Raw genomic sequence first — 9,180 nt, 5'->3', positions numbered from 1 at the left:
CAGTGGTGACATATTTTCTCATAAAATACATACGATAATCATTGTTACTGAACGGTGGTACCTTAGATGTTGGAACTATGCTTACCTAAGCGTCTGGTAACCGATTATAGCAATGTTCTTATAAAAATATTTATCATAATTTCTATTTAACGTCTAATTTTAGAAGCATATTTAGCTACACCTATTCTCTACCAGTCCGGTCGGATGGTGGGCGGTGTGAGGCGGCGGCGTTCGTTTAACGATATATGTGATATAGCAATGTTTTATGGATCAGTAGAGTAATGTTTAAAATATTGTATAAAATACATACGACAATCATTGTTACTGTACGGTGGTACCTTTGATGTTGGAAATATGCTTACCTAAGCGTCTGGTAGCAGATGATAAAATTCTTAGAAATTATTTGTACATTTGATGTTGGAAACATGATCACCAAAGAGTCTGATAGCCGACAATAAAATTCTTAGAAATTATTTGTACATTTAATATTAATAACATACAGACAGCAACGAAATTGTTCTCATATAAAATAACAGACGCTTATGATCATTATATTACAATTATACCTTTGATGCCGGAAATATGCTTACCTAAGCGTCTGGTAACCGATGATAAAATTCTTAGAAATTATAGCTATACATTTAATAATACACAGACAGCGCCGCAATTGTTCTCATATCAAATTACAGACGATTATGAGCCATATAATATAATGATACCTTTGATGTCAGACATATGCTTACCTAAGCGTCTGCTAGTCGATGATAAAATTCTTAGAAAACGTTGGGTTTCATCCTCTCCCTCCCCCCGAATTAGGTTAGTTTACATAAGGTTTCGTCCTCCCATTGCATTATGTTAGTTTACGTTGGGTTTCATCGTTCTCCCCCACCATTCCATTAGGTTAGTTTACGTTAGATTTACACTTCCTCCACCGCAAGGATGGTGAGTGGGTGAGGCGGGGGGGCCCAGCTCTCTCCAAATTACCCTACTTACTATTATATTACATTTTTAGGTATAGCCTATTGTAAAATTCTTCAAGATGACAAATTTTGGAACGATAATATGGAAGAAAAACTTATTGATTTTTATGAAAACATTATGTTACCTGAATTAATAAACCCTCAATTATTTAAGAATTTGAATATTGGGGGTATTTAACTAAATTATTGTAAATTAGTTTTAGTAAAGTAAAATTCATCATATTAATTTTCTTGTAAAAACAATTATGAGTGTAAACAAAAATAAATGATGAGCATAATAAATTAGAATTGTTAAAGTGTTTTCATACATATTGACGTCTACAAATTTTATAAGTACTGTAAAATAATATTAAAATTAAAATGATATTATACTATATTAAAATTATTAGTATTTTATTTTAATTATTTATTATGATATAAATACAAAAAACCCAGCACAGGGGGGTCGCGGCACAGTGGTGACGTGGCATAGTTGGATCAAGTAAATGATATCTGACAGTGATTAAAATCACTATCAAAAATAAACGCTTCGATGCAAATCTTTAGATAGTGTTTAATTTTAAAAAAATTGGTGTTTTATTCCAAAAGCTACTTGATCTGCTGNCTGGTGTTTTATTCCAAAATCTACTTGATCTGCTGGTTCCTTATTAATATCCTGATTAAGATAAAGTATGTCGAATGAAAAAGGGTTTATTAAAAAATATTATTTCTCATAAAAAAATTGTGTGGATCCATAAACTTTTCAATAAGTTATAGCATTATAAAGTTAAATATAATATAAATAATAAAATCGAGAATTTTCACACGAAAATAGCATTCGGTAGCCATTTTCGCCGTGAAGACAAGTCCAGAGGTCAAATTTTTTTTTTTCAAATTAAAGTATATTACATAAGCTTCAGTTAAAATATATATAAAAGTGTCAGACCTTCCGGAACATTTTCAAAAGTTATGTTAAAAAAGTAAATTTGTTGTGAAAAAGTTGTCATTTTAAATCCCCCCCNTTTTAACGAAATGTTGGGCTTTTTTCATAAATCTATTCTTAATAGTAATTATATAAGTTCCTGACCATAAATCAATCTAATAAAACCATTTTTTAAATTTTCAAAAAAAATTTTTTTTATTATATTTATATTTTTCTAAATTTATAAAATTAAGGAATTTATCAGTGTGCGTTGGTAGCGTTTGAAAAATCCCATGCTTATAGACAACGTACACTGCGCTACAAATTCGGTCCCATCGACAAAATCGTTGTTGTGCAAATTTCACGCGTATTTTCATATGACCAGTTGTAATCGTCGGATGTCATTAGGTGTAAACGAAAAATAACCCTTGATAGTTGTAGCCATCTCAACGTATTTTATCTTAAATTGTAACTGAACTGAAGTTGTTATTGTCAATGTTTATCAGCTGACAGTTGTTGACGGATGTTTGAAAGAGCAGTAATAGTTGCATGACTGTGACTAGTATGCACAAAAATAATACAATTTGTGAGGAATCAAACTGTTTTATACGATCTCATAACGTCATCGTACTTTCATTCATCTGTTTGATGTGCAGACGCACTGTTAATTTTCGGCTCTTAGGTTGACTGTAAACCAATCGTTGGCAACAATGAATCATCAAAATCTATTTGTTTTTGCACATTGTACTTGTACTCTTCTCCCCTATGAGCAGAATAAGTGTTAGACTTTCAAAAAAAATGATAAATGAAAATAAATGAAAGGAAATTACCTAAGGTTTCAATATAAAAAAATATTATTTTGATTCGTTAAAATTTGAAAAAGTTATGGCAGTTTTAAGTACAAAAAACATCCCGATAGAAGGTGATTTTTTTCGCAAACATTACATTTTTTGTTGAATTTTGGCAGCCATTTACACATAGAAAATAAGAGGTTGGGACAAATTTTTTTTAATTAATAGTGTGTAATATTAGCTTTAATTTGAAATATGTTTAAAGGACGCAGTATTTCTGGAACATTTTCAAAAGTTAAGTTGATATAAAATAAAAATATAACTTATATTTTTTATACGTATCTTTCAAGTTTTGAACGTCCCCTGTATAAGGGAAAATAGTCAAATTTAAATAAACAGTATGTCAAATAAAATATGTATTCATAATGTATTTAGCAAAAAAAAAAATTTGTGTTAATACATACATTTTTCAAAAAGTTATAGCAATTTAAAGTTGAAAATAAAAAAATTGAAATATGAAAATTTTAACAAAAAAATAGCAAGTTTTTAACTACGGCAGCTATTTTCACATAGAAGATAAGACCTCAAGACAAATTTTTTTTTGGCATCGCATCGAAGCTAAAAAAAAAGGTATTAATTTTACTATGATGTGTTTATTTTTTTTTTTTTTGTGTGTGTCTGTTACCACTTTATCTCAGCTCTCACTGGACCGATTTCTTTTAACAATACGTCAAAAGATCACCAATCGTATCTAGTTGAAGACATTTCCCTTAAAAATTGAAAAAAATTCCCTCGTTCCCCGCAAAAGGGGGGAATATATCCAGAAAAATTACAATTTTTAAAATCGGTAAATTTCGTAATTTTTTTCACTTTTTTTTCTTAAAACTTCAATAATTTTTTCATTAATTAACAAATCAATATAATTTTTTTAAATAAAAACCTTAGATATTTCCCTTTCATTTGATATCATTTTTTTGAAAATTTATCACTTAACTTACTCACAGGGGGGGATTTAAAATAGCAATTTTTAGCAAAAACGGCAGCCGTAGATAAAAAAATGGTATTTTTTTTTAAAATATTCTATTTTCGATTTAAAATTTTCAACTTTAAATTGCTATAACTTTTTGAAAAATGTATGTATTAACAGATTTTTTTTTCTAAATACATTATAAGTACATATTTCATTTGACATACTTTTTATTAAAATTGGACAATTTCCCCTTATATAGGGGGCGTTCAAAACTTGAAATATTGTAAAAAACATAGATCTTTTTCAACTGAACTTTTGAAAATGTTCCGGAAATACTGCGTCCTTTAAACATATATCAAATCAAAGGCTATGTTATATACTATAAAATGAAAATAAAAATTTGTCCAGACACCTTATCGTCTATGAGTAAATTGCCACCGAAATTAAACAAAAAATGTAATATTTGCAAAAAAAATCAGCTCCTATCGTGATGTTTTTTGTATTTTAATATACCATAACTTATTGAAATATTAACAAAAACAAAATAATGTTTTTTTATATTGAAACTTTAGATAATTTCCTTTCATTTGATATCATTTTTTTTGAAAATCTAACTCTTATTCTACTCACATGGGGGATTTAAAATAACAACTTTTTTACAATAACTTACTTTTTCAACTTAACTTTAAAATGCTATAACTTTGTAAAAAATGTATGGTTCAATACAATTTTTTTTTTCATAACCACCTTATGTTTACTTCTTTCATTTGTCATAATTTTTTTTAAATTGGACCATATCCATTTATACAGGGAGGTTTAAAACTGGAATCATAGTATAAAAAGTTACTTACAAAAGAAATACACCGACTTTCAAGAATATTATATAATTTAATTGACATAGAATAAAGTTCATAAAAAATAAGAAATTAAACTTATTTCATTTTTTTTACTTTTTTAAAGTCGATTAATACAAATACGTCAAATGATTACAATTCGTATTTAGTTGAAGATATTACCTTTAAAAATTGAAAAAAATTCCATACAAACAATTAAAATCATTAATTTCTAATATTTTTAAAGTATTTATTGTCGAATTAGATTTGATATGATACTACAAAAGTAAATAATTTTAATTTGTAATTTATTAATTTTTTAACTCTATTTGTGTGTGCTAATACCAGTATATAATATTCCAAATTTTTTTGTAACATGTTGCTATATATAAATATATATAGACATAAATAAATATATATAAATATATTATATTATATAAATCATATATATAAATATATATAAATAAATATATATATATAAATAATTATATATATATATATATATAAATATAAATAAAATTTATATTATAAATATAATTATAAATATATATATGTATAAATCATTAATTAAAAAAAAAATGATTTTTAGTTTCACCTGAATTTAACGATGGATTTTTACGATTATAATAAAATTTTATATTACGCTCAATTCAGTAAATCTTTTTAACAATTTTTTTTTTATTGGTTCTATTAGTTAAAGTAAATAATTAAAATTAATTGAGTTCTGATTATTTCCTTTGTAGAATCATTATAAAAACCAAAAGTTAATTAGAAATGATTACTATGATTTTTATTTAAGTGATCTATTACGATAAAAATGCAAAAAAATCGAACTTCTCTGATAAATTGACCATAAATAGTAATTATAAAATTTGCAGACTTCATATTAATCTTACAAAACCATTTTTACTATTTAATAATGTCAATTTCAAACTCGCAAGTTAAGCTAAAAGTTATGGCAATAAATTCATTTTTTTTTTTTATTATAAACTTTAACTTTAAAGGACGAAATAAAGTAGGTTAAAAATTATTACTTTTAACATATTAAAAATCAACATCAATTATAATTTGAAAACAATTATATAATATGTAATTTTATATTATATTTTTGAATCTAAGAATTAATAATCTGGATATAATTAAGGAAATAGTTGATGTTGCTTTTGTAATTATCCACCAATTTCTTAGAATTAAACATTATCTACAGATTTGCGTCGAAGCGTTCCTTATGATAGTGATTTTAATCACTGTCAGATTAAATCTATACTAGACCCATCTATGCCACGTCGCCACTGTGCCGCGATCCCACTGTGCCGGATTTTTTTAATTTTATAGTACATGACATAAGCTTTAATTTGATATATGTTTAAAAGACGCAGTAATTCTGAAATATTTTCAAAATTTAATTTGAGAAATTTGGGTTTTGTAAAAAAGTTGCTATTTTAAATCCTCCATTATGAGCAGGTTAAGTGATAGATTTTCAAAAAAATGATATCAAATGAATGGAAAATATCTAAGATTCAATATAAAAAAAAATTATCTTGATTTGTTCATTTTTGAAAAAGTTATGATAGTTTTAAGAAGACAAAAGAGAAAAAAAATGTCAAAAATTACTGATTTATAAAATTGTAATTTTTTTGGAGATTTCCCCCATTTAAGGGGAACGAGGGAATTTTTTTCAATTTTTTAGGGTAAAGTCTTCAACTTGATACAATTTGTGATCCTTTGACGTATCGTTGAGATAAATCGGTCCAGTGAGAGTTGAGAAAAAGTAGTGACAAACACAAAAAAAAATAAATAAACACATCATGGTAAAATTAATACCTTCTCAGCTTCGCATCGAAGCTAATATTATTGGTTTTTTGAAAATTATACACAATCTTTTGTTAAACATACCATGAAAAGTTTTAGATTAAGCATATTATTTTTATTTTTGACCCAGGAGGTTAACATTTTTTAATCAATATTTATTATTATTCAAAAAAGGTAAAACTTTGTTAAAAAAAAAATGTTTATAACGATAAATTTGTGATTTATTTATTTTTAAGTTAAAAATAGACATTGCATAGTAGGGTCCAGTATAGATTTAATCTGACAGTGATTAAAATCACTATCATAAGAAACGCTTCGATGCAAATCTGTAGATAGTGTTTAATTTTAAAAAATTGATGGATAATTGCAAAAGCAACATCAACTTCTATTAAAATAAAATACAAAACCCATAATTATCATACAAAAATAGTATATTTTTCAATATGGTAGCCATTTGCGTATAGAAGATAGATCGTCGGGACAAATTTTTTTTTTTCATTTTGTAGTACATAAAATAAGCTTTAATTTTATATATGTTTAAAGGACGCAGTATTTCCGGAACATTTTCAAAAATTAAGTTGAAAAAGTTATTTTTTGTAAAAAAGTTACTATTTTAAATCCTCCCAGTGAGCAGAATAAGTGTTAGATTTTCAAAAAAAATTATATCAAATGAAAGGGAAATATCTAAGGTTTCAATACAAAAAAATATTATTTTTATTTGTTCATTTTTGAAAAAGTTATGGCAGTTTTAAGTACAAAAAACATCCCGATAAAATGTAATTTTTATCGCAAACATTACATTTTTTTTTAAATTTTCGACAGCTATTTGCACATAGAAAATAAGAGGTTGGGACAAATTTTTTTTTTTCATTTGATAGTATATAACATAATCTTTGATTTGATATATGTTTAAAGGATGCAGTATTTCCGGAACATTTTCAAAAGTTCAGTTGAAAAAGATCTATGTTTTTTACAATATTTTAAGTTTTGAACGCCCCCTATATAAGGGGAAATTGTCCAATTTTAATAAAAAGTATGTCAAATGAAAGATGTACTTATAATGTATTTAGAAAAAAAAAATTTGTGCTGATATATACATTTTTCAAAAAGTTATAGCATTTTTAAGTTGAAAATTTAAAATCGAAAATCGAAAATTTTAACACAAAAATAGTGTTTTTTTAACTACGGCAGCCGTTTAAATGTAGAAAAAAAAGTGTCGGGACAAATTTTTTTTTTTCATTTTGTAGTACATAAAATAAGCTTTAATTTGATATATGTTTAAAGGACGCAGTATTTCCGGAACATTTTCAAAAATTAAGTTGAAAAAGTTATTTTTTGTAAAAAAGTTACTATTTTAAATCCTCCCAGTGAGCAGAATAAGTGTTAGATTTTCAAAAAAAATTATATCAAATGAAAGGGAAATATCTAAGGTTTCAATACAAAAAAATATTATTTTTATTTGTTCATTTTTGAAAAAGTTATGGCAGTTTTAAGTACAAAAAACATCCCGATAAAATGTAATTTTTATCGCAAACATTACATTTTTTTTTAAATTTTCGACAGCCATTTGCACATAGAAGATAAGATGTCGGGACAAATTTTTTTTTTTCATTTGATAGTATATAACATAACCTTTGATTTGATATATGTTTAAAGGACGCAGTATTTCCGGAACATTTTCAAAAGTTCAGTTGAAAAAGATCTATGTTTTTTACAATATTTTAAGTTTTGAACCCCCCCTATATGAAGGGAAATTGTCTAATTTTAATAAAAAGTATGTCAAATGGAAGATGTACTTATAATGTATTTAGAAAAAAAAAATTTGTGCTAATAATTACATTTTTCGAAAAGTTATACCACTTTTAAGTTGAAAATTTAAAATCGAAAATCGAAAATTTTAACACAAAAATAGTGTTTTTTTAACTACGGCAGCCGTTTAAATGTAGAAAAAAAAGTGTCGGGACAAATTTTTTTTTTTCATTTTGTAGTACATAAAATAAGCTTTAATTTGATATATGTTTAAAGGACGCAGTATTTCCGGAACATTTTCAAAAATTAAGTTGAAAAAGTTATTTTTTGTAAAAAAGTTACTATTTTAAATCCTCCCAGTGAGCAGAATAAGTGTTAGATTTTCAAAAAAAATTATATCAAATGAAAGGGAAATATCTAAGGTTTCAATACAAAAAAATATTATTTTTATTTGTTCATTTTTGAAAAAGTTATGGCAGTTTTAAGTACAAAAAACATCCCGATAAAATGTAATTTTTATCGCAAACATTACATTTTTTTTTAAATTTTCGACAGCCATTTGCACATAGAAGATAAGATGTCGGGACAAATTTTTTTTTTTCATTTGATAGTATATAACATAACCTTTGATTTGATATATGTTTAAAGGACGCAGTATTTCCGGAACATTTTCAAAAGTTCAGTTGAAAAAGATCTATGTTTTTTACAATATTTTAAGTTTTGAACGCCCCCTATATAAGGGGAAATTGTCCAATTTTAATAAAAAGTATGTCAAATGAAAGATGTACTTATAATGTATTTAGAAAAAAAAATTTGTGCTGATATATACATTTTTCAAAAAGTTATAGCATTTTTAAGTTGAAAATTAAAAATCGAAAATCGAAAATTTTGACACAAAAATAGTTTTTTTTTAACTACGGCAGCCGTTTAAATGTAGAAAAAATAGTGTCGGGACAAATTTTTTTTTTTCATTTTGTAGTACATAAAATAAGCTTTAATTTGATATATGTTTAAAGGACGCAGTCTTTCCGGAACATTTTCAAAAATTAAGTTGAAAAAATTAATTTTTGTAAAAAAGTTGCCATTTTAAATCCCCCCCAATGAGCAGGTTAAGTGATAGATTTTCAAAAAAATGATATCAAAT

This window comes from Daktulosphaira vitifoliae, unplaced genomic scaffold (genome assembly GCF_025091365.1).
Source record: "Daktulosphaira vitifoliae isolate Bord-2020 unplaced genomic scaffold, ASM2509136v1 Scaffold_1, whole genome shotgun sequence".
In the NCBI taxonomy this organism is placed as follows: Eukaryota; Metazoa; Arthropoda; class Insecta; order Hemiptera; family Phylloxeridae; genus Daktulosphaira; species Daktulosphaira vitifoliae.
The sequence above is the reverse complement of the archived record's forward strand: the minus strand, read 5'-3'. Positions refer to the sequence as shown.